This window comes from Centropristis striata, chromosome 21 (assembly GCF_030273125.1).
Source record: "Centropristis striata isolate RG_2023a ecotype Rhode Island chromosome 21, C.striata_1.0, whole genome shotgun sequence".
NCBI lineage: Eukaryota > Metazoa > Chordata > Actinopteri > Perciformes > Serranidae > Centropristis > Centropristis striata.
This window is the reverse complement of record NC_081537.1, coordinates 18,853,380-18,872,290: the sequence shown is the minus strand read 5'-3', so window position 1 is coordinate 18,872,290 and position 18,911 is coordinate 18,853,380. Positions and strand designations below refer to the sequence as shown.

At 40.0% G+C, this 18,911-nt stretch overlaps 1 protein-coding gene across 2 annotated transcripts in view; it reads right to left on the bottom strand.

The window, feature by feature from the left end:
• The window catches only part of ptprea (protein tyrosine phosphatase receptor type Ea), a 69,829-nt gene that overhangs the window by 35,880 nt on the left and 15,038 nt on the right, over positions 1 to 18,911 (bottom strand). The gene's annotated exons all lie outside the window — the stretch shown is intronic.

The following is an 18,911-nucleotide window of genomic DNA, read 5'->3' as shown; positions in this document are numbered from 1 at the left end:
CATTACCCACATGAGGCCTGAAAGGGGGGGGGGGGGTGTCAGGGAAAAGGGGACGAGGAGCACAATTTATCTACCTGGGAATGCTGAGCAGCCAAAGAATCTGGAGGCAGCGTTTTAATGTGGAAACCTGGTAAGTACCGTTTTACCTTCAACTGAAGGATTATAGGTGAAAACTTAAACAGGTATTCTTTAAAATATGAAACCATATCAAAGGAAATCAAAACTACACGCTCATACGTCTTCCTCCCTCTGCTCTTGCAACTTTGACATTTTGGAGATACAAGATTTCCACCTGCTAGTGGCGGCGAGCATGCCGAGCGGTTGCTATGGCGACGTTCTCGTCTAGCCGAGCAAGAGGAGGGTGTGTGTGTGTGTTTGTGTGTGGGGTTCTCTCTCCCCGTTTCTCTCTTTTTTTCTAGCCTGTACCGACAAATGAATGGACACATCTCCTCCACCCCTCTCCCTCCTGGAGCTCAATGAAAACAGGCAGTCAACATTTGCTCTATGACATCCTGGGAAATGAGTTGTCATGCTTGAGGATTTCCATGACAGCCAAATAATGGCACGAGCTAAAGAGTCCATGCTCAGAAGGCCGGACAGAGTGGAAAAGAGAGATCATATCGTTAATCCGTAATATAGTTTTTAAATTTACACCTAAGTTCCCTGGAAAGCACTGCGAGTGAGTATTTCAAATCACATATCATCTCAGAGCTCATAAATAAATAATATGGGGTCTGACAGTGTGGAATCAGATCAAGCAAACTATTGAATAATAGAAGAACCTTCCTGTAATGCAATCGGATGCAAAGCATCAGGCTGCAGGAAAAACACACACAGCAACAAAGAAGCTGCTGAATGCAGAATACGATGTGTAAAATCTAGTTATGTGCCTTCTGTGTGTGGAAGTCCATCCAAGTGTCACCATATGTGCACTCTCGCAGCATGGAAGAGGCAGTGCTGCTGCAGAGATAGTCGCAGCCAGACAGCGGGTAATGGATATTTGATAAAGGGAAAAGATAGCCAGGAGCCAGAAAATTTAATGGGCATCATATGTTTTTACCTGCAAACAGAGTTCCCTCAAGTTAAAAGTTAACTGAATCATTCAAACAACAACTATATATCTTCTTACCTTCTTTACTTTACTAAAAAACTAGAGACAGAAATATCTGTTGACAGATAATATTATTGGCTGATATTGGCCCATCAAAGGCGTATCTCTATATCAGTGTTTATGCTGTCCGATATGTGCCGTTATGAAAACTTTTTTTACACAATATATAATGCGGAAAATCTTTTAGATATGGTGTCTGGTGCTATCAATTTTTATTAAATAGTCAGGAATTGACAGTAATGGTATTTTTTTTAGCTATTTATTTTATTCCCATTTATTCTTTATTTTCTCAGTTATCATTTATAGAATTGTCTGACAGTGTAATGCATTGTTTGTATATTTCATAATGTTAAATGCTATTTAATAAGGTTTTATGTTTGAGAAAGTGGCTCTCTGGGTAATTTTGCAGAGTGGAGAAAAATAGGTCCACAGTCCACATAAAAACAGGTATACAACCATGGAAAAAAATATTAGACCACCCTTGTTTTCTTCAATTTCTTGTTCATTTAAATGCCTGGTACAAATAATGCCTCTCTCTCCGTTACAGGACGGAGAGATTCAAAAGATCCTTCGCTCCTACAGCCATCAGGCTGTCTCATTCTTCAAGAGATTCTACCAGACTAACTGAATTTCTCCTTGGGGATGAATAAAGTAATTTTAATTGATTTGATTTGATTTGAAGTAAAAGTACATTTGTGTGGGCAAATATAATAATAACAACAAAAATAGCTCATAAGAGTCTAATTTAGCTGATATCTAGCCATTTTCCATGGTTTTATTATTGGTTATTATCAAGAAAACCATGCAAAATGGCTATATATCAGCTGTACCGGGCATTAAAATGAACAAGCAACTGAAGAAAAAGTTTGGTCAAATCGCGTATTGGTCTGACTCTATAAAATGATCTAATCTTTTTATCTTTTCTTAGCAGCAATAACACATTCATCATGGTTATTTAAAGGAAAGCAGAAGCTGCAAGTATGCGGTGAACGAGGCAGCCTCTGGTGACTGTCGACAGCTATCTCTGTATCATTTCCTTACAGTCATACACCAACTACCACACTGCATGTGATAAACACTAGATAAACATGGGTGTTGCACGAGATTCACACTACTGTGAGGAAGTATGGGTCGACGCCACAAAAGCACCCTACAATCAGAAAGGTTTTAAAGTCGCACGCAGTGTAAATTCAGGGATCTGGTGGAATTCAAGATGACACAAACAATGTACAAAAAACATCTTAAAAGTATATGATTGCCAATGGTTGATTTAGTGGAATGGATTGGAGGAAATCAAAGTCAACTTATGATTGATTAGAATTACAAAAAACAGAATGAAAATCACATTGTGATCATTTTTATATATTTATCAATGATAATTATGCAAAAATGATAATTTCCTTCAATATCATACATCATATTGCAATATCGGTCAAAATAATCTGATATTTTTGCTTTTTTTTCATTTTTTGTCCTGCAGCCCAATTTACCATTATTTATTTATTTACATATTGTATTTTATGGGTTTTTTGTTGGGAAATTGATGCGAAAAATGTGCCCACATATACCGGTTAACCTTGTTAGTTCTTATCTTAAAGTCACATGATTTGGAGGAACAGGGAAGAGAGAAGTTAGTGGCATTTCATAAAATTTTAAGATTCAAGAACAGCTACTAATATGCGGAGTCAGAGCACCAGCTATTTGTGGCTAATAAACATGCAGTGCAAGAACAGTCATGCATTCAAATGAGCTTCAAGAACATGAGGTGAACATTTGCTTCACATCCAAAATGTGCAAACCTGTACAAAGAGTTTTCACAGCAACATAACACACACACACACACACACACACACAAACAGGGAGCAATAACAAATCATTTCCGGCGCTGTACCAGCAGGCCAGATGCTACAGTAGGTCTGTGTGCATAAAAACAATGTATTTTCTGTGTTTAACCTCTCCGTTTTTGCATTACACCCTCAGATGAAACACACCGTTTCACCAAAACTCTCACACAGCCGTTATTTCCCCGACAAGACCCTAAGCTCAGCTGAAAATACATCGAACCACGGTGACAAATACCAGCTCAAACACAGATGGACATCTCACACACCTACACACACACGGCTCTTTGACTCGTCCACCTCTCCAGGGTTGTGGTCAATCAGATTACAGCATCACACCGAGATCTCCGAGTGCACCAACACAAATCCATTTATAGAGATAAGCTTTGAGGTCACACACACACACACTCGCACGCACGCACGCACGCACGCACACAGGAGAAGAAAAAGAAGAAGAAGAAGAGAGAGAGAGATGTCACTTCACTCACTGAGGAGCGCTCTGAGCCACTATCAGGACCCAGCATCAGTCTTGCACAGCACCACGTTTACAGAAGTCCTCTCTGACCTGCCACTGTGTGTCTCTTCCAAAATCATAATGCCTCCATAAACAGTTCAGTCCTCCAAAAAATGCGTCCCGAGATAAATCTTAAAGGTCAGGAGATGATTAACAGGATAGGAAAGCAGACAAAACACATTCCTTCACCACACTCTTTGCTTTTTCTGGTTGAATTACCAGAAAAACTCACTTTCTCCAGCCTTTAATGATTATTCAAATCAATCAATTATAAAAACTGCCATGATTTAAGGGGTAAAATGTAAAAAAAAAAGGACTTGAAACTACAAATACAGAGAGATTCTTTCTTTGGCGTTAAAGAATATGAGAGCATGACTACTTTCTAAATGCTGCAGAATGGAAAATAATAAGCTATAGAGTAATACGATGGTGTTAAATTTTTAATGATGGAGATTTTAATTAGAATGGAGCAGCAGCAGCAGTCTAGCACCTGCTTCACCAAGTCAGTGTTAGAGAGATGTAAAAGTGGGAGAAGTGGCGAGGCTTATTCTGATTTATGGTGTTTACAAGCAGACCTGAAAGGGACAGAATCAGCCCCAAGATGAGAACTGCAGCAACAGGAAATTATAATAAATGGCACTGCAGGAGAGAAATGCACGTGCGCGGACTTTATGCTTCTATGATCAGACGTGAATAGAGTCGTGTCCTCGATGAACTGTCGGCGCATTGTGAGCTTAATGTTCCAGAGCGAGAGGACAGACGGCAACAAGGAGTGGGATTTTGTTAGCAGAGACTCCCTCATCTGTCCGCCTCACCGGTGTATCTTGGCATCCAGGTTTGCTGAGCACCATTGAGTGGCTCTTTGCCAAAGCAAGCAGGATGTGAATGTGATAATATCATATAGAGGCTCTGCTAAACTTGGCAATTGCTGTTATAATCAAATATCTGGAAATTTCCTAAAGGACCCAGGCAGGACTTGAGCATTTACCCACAGACTGTGTGTGTGTGTGACATCCAGAGTGTTACTCATTAAGTCGGTGGTTAAATGAGAACCCTGATTTAATGCTCACCTGTGGCTCTCTCAGATCAATAACCATGGAAAGAGCCTCTAAAACTGGAGCAAATGTCCAAAGTCCATCAAGAAAATAAGTGAGAAAATGGATTAAAGTGGCTAGACTTCAGAGCATATTTAATGCCTGCACTCTGCTTTCATAACGGCTTCTTACAGTCTTAAACAGTGAGCCACACTGTAAAAAAAAATCTGTTTAATTTACGGTAAATTACCTGCAGCTGTGGTTGCCAGAACTTCACTGTAAAAATCACAGTGAGTGGGTTTTCTACTGTAAATTTAAATGTAAATATCAGCAAAAACTGTAATTTGGACTGAAAAGTCCCTTTATTTTTGTGTAATTGTGTCCTTGTGACAATATAGTATTTCTCCATTCATTTTATATGACAACTTTATATTTTTACAGTAAAACTGTGTGTTTTCCACAGTTTTTCAAAAGTTTTGTACTATTCCTTGTTTTACGGTAATTAAAAGTGTCTACTATGGTGATTTTAAATCAATTACGCCCTATTTCTCATGCAATTTGACAGTGTTTTACTGTAATTTCTACAAACATTTTTTACAGTGCAGCGGGGTCACTTCTGCAACAAAGCCATGATTTGGGAAGGCATTATCAGCAATAACCTCTGTATGAGAGAAGTGCAAAGTGATGGCGTGTTGGGCACACACAAGCAATAACATGCATGCCCAGCAGGACCGCCAACCACAACAAATTGTTCTCAACAAAGACCAGACAAGCTTGGATTAAAACACATACAGAGGGAGCATTTCACACTTTCTGTCAGGGAATACATGTTTGTGTAGCCAGCACTTTTGCCTCACAGCAAGAAGGTTGCAGGTTTGAATCCGGCTCGCAGCTCTTCTGTGTGGAGTTTGCATGTTCTCCCTGTGTCAGTTTGGGTTCTCTCCAGGTCCTCCGGCTTTCTCCCACAGTCCAAAAACATGCAGCTTAAGTTTAATTGCCCGTAGGAGTGAATGAGAGTGTGAATGGTTGTCTAATTCTGTAGTCCAGGGTTCACCCCGCCTCTCGCCCAATGTCAGCTGGGATCGGCTCCAGCCCCCCTGCGACCCTACTTCAGATAAGCTGTTGAGGGTAATGAATGAATTTCTGTCACGTTGAATCTATTTATATGAATATGTAGGCGTTAATGGAATCAGTTCTGTTTCATTACTAAACGGTACAGCAATATTATAATTGGGATGGGGCTCTGTTGGAGCAGCAATGTGGCGGAGGGAGGATTGTGTCTATCTAAATGTATCTGTGATTTGCTGCCTGTAGGAAGAATGCAGGTTTAAGGCACCTCCGCACTGGCTTCACTTTAAGACCTAAGGGGTGGCCACTTGATGCGAACATATTTGCATTTGATTGATTACTGCATGTCCAGTTGTCTCAGCAGTTCTTGTGCTTTCACACTGTGGCATAAAGAGGCTGTTTATTGTTTCTTTAATGTCCAATGAAGGTCTGCAAAATGTAGCATCAAATAATGTGTTGACAGTGCGTGGGCGTCCACCACTTTCTCATTATATTCCGTTCTCCTACGCACCTGCCTTAGAGGTTTGCATTAGCTTGTATACTAATTTGGTTTAAAATAAAAAAGAAAGAAGACTCATCTGGACAGCCCGTCAATTTAGTCACAAGGCACAGACATGACTTAGAGCTGGCCAGAGGCCTTAAAAAAAATTCACTTCATTATAACTGTAGCATGTAAAAACAGGAATTATTCAGCCTTCAATCACACAATCCGATACGCATCCCCTCAGTGCTGGTGCCTCTCCCCTTGCTCCTCTCCCAAAGCTTATTCTCCCAGGCACCTGGGAGCAGCTCAGACAGAACAGGGTTAGGATTAAACAAGTCCCCAGCCGAAGATTCCCTGCAACACTTAAACTCCATGAACCCAACTTGGTAAATATTCATGACAGAGAAATAGTGGTATTCCAGGACAAGAGGTGGGGGGGAGAGACGAACACATCTCCGCACACAGGCACCAACAAACCATTCTCTAATACACACACAGACTGACATTAATGGGCACGTAAGAAACATGCACACCCACACAAGGGGAGGAAAAAAAAAACACCCTGTGGATTTCTCAAGCTTGCTGTGTGTATATCTGGCTACAGCCCAAGGCTACATGTCTTGTCTGTCTGCACAACCTTCGTCTGGGAACGGAGATGTTTCGCACATTGGTGAGAGAGACTCGAACGCCTCCACTTCTTTCACAGACAACTGCCAAAAGTATAGGAACCGGCATGAGGAATCAAAACAACAAATCGAGCCGGTTAAGTAATATGAGGCGATGCTCTTTTTCAGGAATTGGTTTTATTTATCTGCTTGAGATTACTGCGACAGAAAGGTCACGTTGTCTTCTGGATAATTAACACACACATCAACAAAAAGACATGGGTGACCATTGTTTTAAGCTGTGGATGGGACTCTCTTCCTGTACAATCTACAGTCATGGAAAAAATGATTAGACCATTTTCTTTAATTTCTTGTTCATTTAAATACCTGGTACAGCTAAAGGTACATTTGTTTGGACAAATATAATGATAAAAAACAAAAATAGCTCAAGAGTTTAATTTAAGAGATGATATCTAGCCATTTCCCATGGTTTCCTTGATAATAACCAAAATCATTATAAAAAATAAAGGAAAAGGGTGGTCTAATAATTTCTCTCTCTCTCATATGAAGCTGACTCAGAGGACTGGCTGTCCACAAGCAGGAAGAGAGACACATCATATCCTGTGTGTGAACTGTGGTTTACAGCCAAACAGGGGGGGTATAAAATTAGCCCGACTGTGAGAACTGGAAAGAGAGAGACACAGCGAGGGGACAGACTCAACCCCCACTCACATAAAAAACTAAAAGAAAAAGACTATAGACTGGTATACAGGACAGGGAAAGAGTTTGAGACATACTTGGAACAGCTCTGCGTGTGCCGTCTTCCTGTCAAGTGTGACAACTCTGGCTGCACCAACACAGATGTCATCGTTTGCTCAACGCTGGCTCAGTCGGGTGGCATTTAAAGCCAGATTAGAGACGGAAACGACACACTGAAACTGCATATTTGTGAGCTATGACCTAGAACATTTATCGTGGGTGTGTCTCACACCCATAAGCCAAGAATTAGTTCGCTAAAAATGACTAATTCTGTAATAAATATTGAAAAATACCAGCCCACAGCTGACTGAGACCAGTGGCTCAGTGGCAGCAAAAAACAAAGGGATGTAGCCATTAAACAGAGGCAAAACGCTGGATGGATAAAATATATCATACAACTTTGTAAGATACAATACATTCAATTTACAGCTGAGGCACTAATTCTTTCACTTTATACTCTGGACATATGCACAACATTTATTGCAAACCATCAAGTGGTTGAGATATTTTATTGTAGAAAAAAGCAGACTCAGCTTAGCCAAGTATATTCTTATATGTTCTAAATATAAAATAACTATTGATAATATATAATAATAATAATGATTGAACGTTTTATTCCCTGTGTTGTAGATCCTAACTTTATTCTGTTTCTAATATAACCAGCAGTCCTTTTAATAGGTTTTATTTACTGCTGGTTAAGTTAGAAATAAGTTAGCACGTTGACAGAAATACTCATCTCGTGACAAATAAATATTAAGTGTTAATGTTCACCTTTTAAGTTACTTTTCAACAAACCTGTTAACCAACAGTTGCCTCTTTACCCAAGATACAAAGCAACAGCACTTATTATTTTCATTATTGATTAATCTGCCAAATCTTTTCTGCCTCCCAGTTACTCAAAGCCCATGGTAATGTCTTTAAATTTCTTGTTTGCGTCAGTTGAAAACCCAAAGATGTTCAGTTTAATATAATATAAAACAGAGACATTTTTTTGCATGAAAGATTGCTTGAAACAACAAAACCAAGATCCAAATAGTTACCGATTACTTTTCTGTCAATCAACTGATGATATTTTTGCAGCCCTACTGCCTTTTGATGCTGGGCAGGAAATGTACAGCGGGTTTATAGGAACATTTTGGCTCCAACTGTCACCACTGGAGTGGTGAGGGTGAACCACAGCAGCAGGGTTCCAGACCAGAGAAGAGGGAAACTGCTGTCAGATGGTAAAGTTGCTGTTGGGTTCAATGTCATCATTGTTATCTATCAGCGATTGCTCACAGAGGCTACAAGACATTGACAATGATTTATTCATTTCAGATTGGGTTTTTTAATACACTTAAACAGTAAAATGGTTCTGTAATAATCAGTTAATCTTTAAGTTATTATATCACAAAAGTCAAGTGAACAGTGATCTCGCTATTACAGTTGGACACCCCCATACTGTCCTGGAGAGAGTAGCCTGTGACAGGAAGTCGGAGCTCATAGGAAGAACGCCCTGTAAACTTAAATCAACAGGATACGGATGATTTACAGGGCAGCATCCACAGCACTCAGGAGCACTGACCAAACACAGCTGAAATAAGGTTCTCAAACCGCTTTGTATCTTCTTCTTCAAAGGCATCACTTCAGCTGATCTACAGGCAGGGCTGTGCACTCAAGTAAATACTGTAATCTAGTCATCAGGCAGAGGGGAACTTGCACCCCCCCCCCACCCGCCAACCCCGCTCCCACCCTGCCCTCCTTCCAGGATGTAGTCGTGTAAATACTCTGTAAACGCTCCACTGACATGTAACGTGAAACATGCTGAAGGCCAACGGCCGCAGCTTGGAGGGCAAAAGGATCAGATTTGCAGCTCCGGTGGCAAAAGCACTGACCACAGTTTCGATATTACGATGGAATTCCATCTCTTACGTTTCACAAACAGGCCCGAGAGAACTCTTCAGAGGATAGTGTTACTCTGTGCCATGCTTCAAACAATAACAAAAACTGGATTTCTTATTAGATTGCAAATCATCCAGGGGCTCAGATTACAGATGCAAATACCCTGGCGTGTTCTTTTAATCTATTTCCGAGCAGTTACAGCAACCCGGAGGGAAATCATGATTGGGAGAGCTGAGAGAGAGAAGCCCTGCTGCGATACTCCATCTTTAACAGGTAACAGGAAATTGGCCATTCAGCACATCCTCTACAGTAGCTGCTCCAGCCGGCCGATGGACTGATGGATGGCCAGTCACACTCAAGCTGCGACACCATTGATTTTCCTCGCATACAACCCAAGACTGCTGATTCAAGATAATGTTACATTTTTAAAAGGCTCTGCTGTGATATTGTGGTGATAAATTCAGCCCATAAAAGCTGATAAATGAGCCCTGGAAACATTGACAGGTGAGATTTATTTACAGGGCATTGATTCATATGTCTCGATGATGTACATTATTTATCGTTTATCGGTAAATGTGTCCTCTCATTTCTGGTGCCGTATCAGGCTTTTAGAGACAAATAGATTATCGAGAAGGCTGCTAGACTCCAGCCATCATAACACTGGTTTTCTTGTCTGGGAAATAAAAAGCTATCCTCTGTTTTGTGTAGAAACTGTCAAATACTGTACATCCACTGAACCACAGTGTCCTTTAATGCCATTCCATGATATTTACAACTTCACAGTTCATAACCATGATATAAACAGACATCCTTTGTGATTTTGTTGTTATCCTTTATTGATCCGAAACATCAACACCCTTCTTACCGTTGCCTGTAAATCACACAAGTTACAGTAAATATCACCGTTCAGCTCAGGTGATATTCTGTAACCTTTCATATTTATACTATCCACCTTTCTGTGGACTAAGCTCACGCCAAGTCACCTAAAGTCTAACATTTTTTTCTCCGTTTTGGCCTTTTCCTCCACACTGATCCGCAGCTTTTCACACCCAAACACAAGCTTTTTTCACAAAACCTGAATGTTTTCTGAAAGCCTGGACAAATCTGTAAATACTGGCCTAAGGCTAAAGTGCAGATAGGGAAAAGGACAACATATATTTGTTTAGGGGGCTGTGTGGCAGTAAACTGTAGAGAGAATGAAAAGGAAAGCTTGAGAGACAAGTTAAAATCTTGCATTCTCTGTCACCTACTCACACCTGCACAATCTGCATGAAGAGGGAGTGCTTGAATTGTTTGTTTGGGAAAGTAAGAATCAATAGTTACAAAGTTCCTGATTCCATTGTCAGTTGAGTTTCAGATGTCGTTTCATTTTGATCACATTAAAAACATTAGGGGGTCGTTGGTGTGCAAACCAACATAGCATATCGACATGGGTGCCTCAAGGTTCAGTGCTTGGTCCGCTTTTTTTTTCTCAATATACACCACCTTATGTGGATGACCTCATAGTCTCAGCACAAATCTTTTCATGCCTTGCTGATAAGTCTGCATGGATGAAAGAACGGCACCTTCAGCTTAACCTCGAAGACCGAGTATCTGGTATCTCAGCTCGTTCCCCTATACATCAACAGATCAACATCCAGCTGACCAACTGACCTTTAAGGTTCATGTGGCTTCGATCACCTGAGTTTGTGTTTATTTGCCCTGGACAACATCAGGAAGATTACACCCTACCTGACAGAGCATGCAGCACAACTCCTTGTACAGGTCCTTGTGGTATCATGCATTGACGACAGGAACTCCCGATGCCTCACACAGCAACTAAAACAGCTCCTTCATCCAGGTCCACCCTCCTGCTCACTCAGCTCTTTCAATGGAAGGCACCTGGCTCTTCCACCCCTACAGGGCCCTAAATCACTAGCTAGACTCTTCTTTTCTGTACTTCCCCGGTGGTGGAACAGCAGCTAGAAAAATAGACAGAGGGACTGTGCCTTATTCTGAAGCTTGTTGCAGGAAAACACACGACCAAATTTCCTGCAGAATTGCTCCAACGAGCATCCATGTAGTCAGTTGTTTCATGAACCTCTGAGCAGTTCGGGGTAAGTGCTTGTGTTTAATTTTTTACCATCAGTTTGTTAACCCAACATTGTTTTCCCACTGCCCCATGGCAGCGTGAGGCAGGGATGTTTACCGACTAGCTTGGGTTTCTCCAAAAGTTGATTCTGGTACAACTTTTTGTCGCACGCAAACAACAGACTAAACACACTATCCCTGCTCAAATTAATGGGATGTTAGGTGTTTTTGATGAACCTCCTGGTTTGGTGTGAATGCAGCCTTAGTGCCAACTCCAGTCCAGCTAGTATCAGTGGTGGCCATCAGTAAAGGGATAAAAGAGGTTGTGGATTTGTCAGAGAGTCATGCTACCTGTCACGGGGATTACTGGTGTGGATCATTGGAAAGAGCTGTAAACAAAAAGCCCACGTGCACAGCTCTGAGGAGAGGAGATAAGAAGGTGTTGGGGGGTTCTGGTGGAGGAAGGGGGGTGTTACTGATCATTGTGCCAAGCTAGCAGCTGTGTGATGGATTTCACACACATCTACTCTTCTAACTCTGCATCCTTTTGTGCTGAACAAAGAGCAAAAGAACCCCTTCTGGCTGCATGCAGTAGAGGACCACTATTTTGCCATTCAAGTCATTTGGCCTCGCTGCATGTCGTGCATGGGTGAGCAAACACACCCCTGTGGACCTTTGGCGTGCTCAACACAGGCATGCAATTATTGTGTTTGTCAGCGACACTGGTCTGGTCTCAGGCATGAATATTTTCAGGAATGGAAGGAACACAAACAGTTGCAAAAAACCATTTGCCATCAGGAAAGCTGGTTGAATTCAAAGTGAATCCATGAATGTATCTGACAAATCCAGCAAAATGACAGCGCTGCATTGTCTGTGCTGGTATCAGACAAGTGCAGCATCTTTCTTGGCATACACGGCAGACAAAATCTGAACAGGATATTGCATCCCTCATGACATAAGCCGTGAGCAGCCCCCGTCATTTTTTTAGAATCAGTGACATTACACAAGCAACTAACAACAGAGATGCCATGTCAGCCTCTCCGGAGGGTCAGAAATGTGCAGCTTAGACTGTCATTAATACTGAATCTGGATTATAGCAATCCTGAGGCAGCTCTACAGCTACAGATTACTTCTATCCCAGCCGCAGCAATGAAAGACAATGGCACTTTTTGTTCCCACAGAACTGACAGTACCGCACAGTAACAAAGGAGGACTCATTTCTAATAGGGTCAGGAGTGATTAGACAAGCGGCAGGCCTGGCAGCCCATAGAGAGGCCCAAGATCCCCCAGAATACCCCAGAATCAGACTGGATTTGTCAGATTACGACTCCAACACCAACTCCAATTAGCTTATTAGTGGAGTTAGATGTCGTAAAACGGGTTAAAACAGCAATATAGTCTCCTAACTAAGCCACTTTGAAGATAACATGGCCCTGTGGAAAAAAACAAACAAAACGACCCAATATTAACCGAATATATTTCGGCAGGAGTTACGAGTAGCACTACACTGTTATAAACAAATGGCACCAAACTGTCTAGACTCTTAACATATCTTGTGATGGCAGCCTATCCATTATAGCCGTTCCGAGAGCCGTTGTGCTTTTGATGCATAATTTATTAGCCTCCCCACAAAAAAGTCTACGATTTAACACAGAGTTTTAGACCTTACAGGCTATAAAGCCAGTACCGTATAGAGTATGTAAGTGTTGTATTGTATTGTAATTTATAATAAAATTGAAATGCTTCATGACTTATTTTGCTACAACTTCAAGCCAAAGCTCAGAAATATACCAAATATACACATATAATTTATTTTACAAGTTAAAAAGTCTTATTGTTGTTAAAAACTGTTTTCTTAAAAGTGACCTGGCAAAGAGAGCAGCTTAAAAATCCTGACAACATTAAACACAAAAACAACTGTCGTACAATACAAATAAGTGAGCATAATATTCAGTTAAAATTCATTAACAAGATATAAAAAGGTTGATTTTTGTGACAATAGGTAGGTTTTCTCACCACCGATATAGATGTGAGTCATTTAATATATCCTGATCCGATACTATTTTTCCTAGATAATATAGCTGCATTGTGCACACTTACAAGTACAATAAAGTTATTTATATCCAATTCAATTTATGTACTTGACAACTGAATGTCATCCGAGCTGTTCCTGCATGTTTTTTTCCTCAAATGGATCGAATGTGCTTTATATGGCTCAATAGCTGATAGCAATTAGTTAAAAATGCCATGACCGGACCCGGTAGAGTCTTTAAATTGGGTCCGGACTACCCTTATGTGAAAATAATTAGACTGACCAAGAGCGTTTTTTTCTTGTCCCTTAAAGTTAAGTTAGAGTTAAATTACAACATAGGAATCCAATCTGACGATTTCAGCTCCTTCTCCAGGAAAAGGGAGCAGCATATTTAAAAAAACCTTTTGTTTAGTTCTGTTCTGTTCTAACCCTGGGGAGCAACATCTGCACAACATTGTCAGAGTAACAGGCCATACTGATTCTGATTTTGGTTTCTGCACATGGTATGTACACAGTTGAGAAGGAATCAGCCCCAGGAGAGAGTTATACACAAAGGCAAACCAATGCAAAAAAGATCTGCAGTTATACAGTGAAGGCCATTTAGCAGCAGTATACAGATTACAATGGTGTACAAGATTCCTACAACCATTTATAAAACAGAAAGCACAATGGGATTCAGTATCCAACTTCTTTATGTACTGGCCAGGTGCATTTATCAAGAGCATATCACCATAATCCAATAAAAAGTAAAAAGTTGCTTAAATCAAACGTCTCCTTGCCTGGAGGGAAAAATATGATTTAATTATCAAAAAGAAACTTAATTTAAGTTTCACTTAGAGACAAAGTTTTCCATGTGTGATCTGAATGACAAGTTCTAATCAATAATAAAACCCTAACTTATTATATTAAATGCTAAATGGAGTGATTTATCTTCTGCTGTCTCTTTAAAGGAGATCTAACAAAGTTATTTGTGAAATTTTGCAGCATTGTGTTATTCCAACACAAACAGTGCCAATGTACCGTGGCTTCAAACAAAAAAAACTAGAATTATTTAAGGTATGAACATTAATCTCATTAGACTAAAGAATCAGATATTATCTTGGGTTGCCTCAGCATTCCTTTCTTCTTCTTTCACAATAAAACGTGTTATTGTTATTTGAAAAGGAAGAAACTGAAAAGAAAGACACAAGGTAGAGAGAGAGAGGATCAGTGGGAGTCACTGTAAACAAGAAGTGAAGACAGGAACATTTCAAGACTGCGGGGGCAGAGGGGAGGGGAGAGAAAGAAAGAGACAAAGAGGGGAAGAAAGAAGGAAAGCAAAAGAGAGGGGGAATACAGATCAGCCAGCGTGACCTGTCCTTGCTCCACAAAAACAAATGACATCAGAGAAGCTGCCAATCAGCTGACGTGGCTCAGAGAAAAGGCTGTTAGAATTCACTCCAGCTTTTTTTTCTGACACTCTGCCATAACCCTATCAAAGTGAGAGAAAAACTGCTCACTGAAAAGGCATCACTGATTAGTGTAATCTCACATAACGTTTTAATACAGATCATACATTCTTCATTGTAACCTGAAGGATGCAGATGGTTTGAGTGTGTAAACAAGCTCAGCCTGTTATTCTTCATGAAGGCAAAGTGATTCTACAAGACACCTCCGTCTGATTCAATCCCAGACATATTAAGGCGAATCAATTTAGAGAGAATAGTTTAAAAGTCATTACAGCGGCTGATACGGCTGGCTTTAATGGAGTTAATTAGATGCATCTTTGGTGACGAAGCATAAACCATTACAAATGGCAGTGCTACAGGCTGCTGTTTGAAAGTCAACAATCTCATCATGTCCTTATTGAGCGGAATCACTGCTTGTCATTAGAGCAAACAACATTATGGATCTATGAAGTGCACTTCTGTAAATTAAATATGATGAAACTAAATTTCCCACTGTCAAAACACAGCAATAGTGGGGTGATTTTTTTTAGAAAACTCAATAGCTTTAAAGGCTTAAAGTTGTGCATAGTTACAAGCATGGTTGGTTACGTTAACATAACCATATAAAAGGTGTATGAGTAGGCTATAGATGAAGCCGTAGCCGTTGCTATATAATTGCATTTTAGTACAAAAGCTAAGTTTTATCATTTTGGTTGCCTAAAAAAGGTCTTGTTCAGTGTTTGGTTGTACTAAAAAGTAGTTGTTTTTCGAGTAAGTACATTTGTTTTGATGGTTTTAAGTCTGTTTTGACCTAGTGAAAATTAGCATTATCACAGTTAGCCATAGACTGTGAATGCACCATGCTAAACAAGCTAGCAGCTAGCATTAGCTTCACCCTCTCATCCAAATATGGTCACTTCTAATCACTTCTGGCTCCAAAAATGCAATATGGCAACGGTTATGGACTCACATTTGAAAATGTGAGTCCATAACCAATGGGTGAAGTCATGGTGGCTTTACGTCTACTGTTTTACAGTTTATTGTCAAACTTACAAACTAAGAACCGCACCTTATTGGTTGTGATAGTTGTGTGAGTGTAAGGCAGGGTTTAAAGATTGTGTTTATCTGCCCAAACATAAACTACAAATGTTAGTGTATTAAGCTAACTAGCTAAGAGTCTATAGTACTAACAAGAAATTAGCATATCATTAAGGGACATTTTGTTGTTGGAGTTACAGGTATATATATAGTTGCTTTTAAATCAAATTGTCGACATCAATAGCCAACGTCCTCAAAGCCTTTTCTCTTGTAACAAAAAATGTACAGTTTGGAAATATGCAATAAACAAGAAAGCCTAAAGCTAACCTTGTACTGCTGTCTAAGTCTGTGAGCTAACAGGCTAGCACCAAAACAGGAATATGTAAGAGCAAAATAATAATCTGTTTTTACACATTTTTGCTTGGGACATGTAGGTTTACCCTCGGTCTTGGCATGATATCATGTATGCAGCTATAAAATGCACTAAAAAAAAGCTGTTCAGGGACACTGTGTCCAAACAGCTTACATAGCTAACGTTAGCCTCTTTAGGTAGACATAAAAAAAAAAACCTGCAGGCACACACATTTCAACCTGCAAAGTCAGCCATCCACGGAAGAGAAATTACAGTTTTGTATTGTTTTGTCTTTGCAAACAGGAGAGGCACATCTTCTCAGGGCATCATACACTGGAGAGTGTTGACAGAAAATCATTTTAAATCTGGTGAGCACCCAAAGGTCAAAACCAGAGCGAGCTCCCACTAATCAACCCACCTACTGTCCCAGAAGGGCAATTTGAACTCCTTATTTAATAATCTACATATATCTGTTACACAAAGGAGACAGATATTGAATTTAATGGTAAACATATAGACAAGACCCTTCACAGAGACAGTGCAAAATCTTTCTCTGATTCATTGTGATGATACTAAAAATAAAATATGACTTATTGCATCTGAATTCAGTCCGAAACAATGCACCTGATTTTTTTTGCTGATTTCTGACAGAAAACAGTCCAATCAGCAGGTTTTGGAACAGATCTTGACAGTGAGCGAGAAGCCCTCTCTAATGACGGCCGGTGTGTTCGAGATAGATAAGCTTGTTGTTCGACTACCAGCTATAGAGATCTGTGCCAGGCAAAATACTCTGAACAAAGTTTTGTAATGAGGGCCAACATAATAAAATGCTGAGTTACATATTAACCAGGAAAACATAAATGTGCAACGTTAAAGAGCGCTGGATCATTTAATCAGAATTCCACATCTGTCTGTGAGGAAGCAAGATAAAAAGAGCTGAAAAAACACCGCAAAACGGAGTAGATTTACCTTTAGATAATAACTGAGGGGCTGTGCCACTAGCTGAGCTGAGTTTTAAGGTTTAGGACAGGTTTAAACTTGTGTTGTCTGTGTCAGAGCCACATGATCACCTAAACCCGACTGCTGTGTCCTCAGAAACTGCCCCTGTGGTTAAGTCTGAAGCTGCTTGTTGCGTCCTGTAAGAACCACGTGTGGAAATCACTGCATCTGATGTTTAAAGTTCTTAAAGTTCTTAAGCTTAAAAAATCTTAAAGTTAAAATCTATACCTTGTATGTTCTCTTGAGGGTAACACTATAATCAAATGCCAACAACTAGTTGAGATATCCAAGATATTCAGTTCAATGTAATATAAAACTGAAAAAAGCAGGAAATCTCCATATTTGAGAGGCTGAAAGCTGCATTTTCTGCATGAAAAATGACATTAATGACTAATCAATTATCAAAAAGTTACCGTTTATTTTTCTGCCCATTGACTAATCGATTAGTCTACCAATTGTTTGCAGTTCTGGTGACAAATCCAGTGCCTGCATGCAAGTAGAACATGGTCAGTTTGCCATTAATGTGTAAGTCACTAAAACAGAAAGGAAATGTTTGATTGAAATATTTATGGGAATGTTAAATAATGGTAGTCCATTATTACTATAAGTGCAAACAGACTATGAATCATGTTCAGCCAACTTGGTAATGTTCCAGCCAGCAGATAACTCAGAAGGGATAATGTTTCTCATTTAATATGATGAAATAGTGGAATTTAATTAATTTTCTATATTGCATCATGTAATTCAATCAAAGTGAAATGGTGACAATCTCAATAATTGTTCTCATAACATCCCTAACAGTGTAATCACATTTTCTGCTATTGACAAATTGTACAACAATGTGGAAATGTTACAATAACGCCATGAAATAGCTCAGCAACACAGATAAAATAATGATAACAGTGGTAATACCATCGCCGCAGTGCATGCTGGGAAGCCTTCTGACACGCTATTTTTCTTAATATACATTGAAGTAAGTGTTAAGCCTACAAAATGTCACAAAAGATCCATAACAATTCTTTAAATTGCTTGTTTTTTCCTCACCAACAGTCCAAAATCAAAGAGATTTCATTTGCAATTATATAAGACAGAATAACAGCAGATTGGAGACGCCATACGTATTTTTGTATGATAAATGACGATTGATTATTAAAATCAATTAAATTTCTTTCAATCAACTAATTATGTCAGCACTGTTGTGATTTATCAGCTCGAGGCTAAATATTATACTGCACACATACCTCACAAAAAAATAAACCCAAACAAATTAGTTCAGCACCCGAATGCTGGCACACCCATATATTCTCTGGCAACCACTGTGTGCTTTAAGAGAGGAGATCCCAGAAGCAGCCCGTGCCACCAACACCCCAGCAGGATCTGAAGGAGACCTAATTGAACACATGCAAATGAACGATGTGTTAAAAATTCCTCTTCATCATGGGGGGATGTATTTTGGCACCAGCCACCACCGCTCCCTGTGTTTCATCTTTCCCAGTTGTGCGTGTGGTTGTAGTTTGAAGTGAAACCCACCCCCTATTTTTTCTCCCCCCCCCTCTCTTTCTCTTCATTTCCCCTCCACGGCTTACACCCAACCCCCCTTACGTATTTCGACAATAACCAATTACAGGCGCAGGAATGCAGGGTGAAATGTGTGGCCTGGAGCATGTAGGTTTTATATCAGACTCCACACTGATAT